Genomic DNA, 531 nt, shown 5'->3' on the forward strand with positions numbered 1-531 from the left:
CCCTATCCCTGCAATTTAACACGGCCAATCCTCCTAACCGGCACATCTTTGGACGTGTCTGCATCCTCCTCACAGCTCACCCTCCCCACCCAGCTTTGCAAGTTTCGAGAAATTGTATTAGGTTCCTTTGTCCAAGTTATGCTGTGACTAGCTCGGGTCCTAGTACTAACCCCTGCAGTAGCCCACCAGTCACTGCCTGCCATTTACGAGAAAAAAAATCCATTGATTCCGACTCTTTGATTAGCAGACTGGAAACAATTTTCTATCCACCTCAATACGTTACCCCAAATCCCATGCCCTTTAAGTTTATACATTGTTTTATGTGGGACTTGGTCTATAACCTCCTGGAAATGCAAATAAACCACATCTACAGGCTCCCCCCAACCCCGATTAACTCCATCAATCATTACAGAAATGTGGGTAACTCAGGGACAGGAACGGTTGTTGGAAGTTCCGGGATTTAGATGCTTTAGAAGAAATAGGGAGGGTGGTAAAAGAGGCGGGGGAGTGGCATTGCTAGTCAGGGCTAGT

The sequence above is a fragment of the Rhincodon typus genome, chromosome 48, assembly GCF_021869965.1.
Source record: "Rhincodon typus isolate 14 chromosome 48, sRhiTyp1.1, whole genome shotgun sequence".
Classification (NCBI taxonomy): domain Eukaryota; kingdom Metazoa; phylum Chordata; class Chondrichthyes; order Orectolobiformes; family Rhincodontidae; genus Rhincodon; species Rhincodon typus.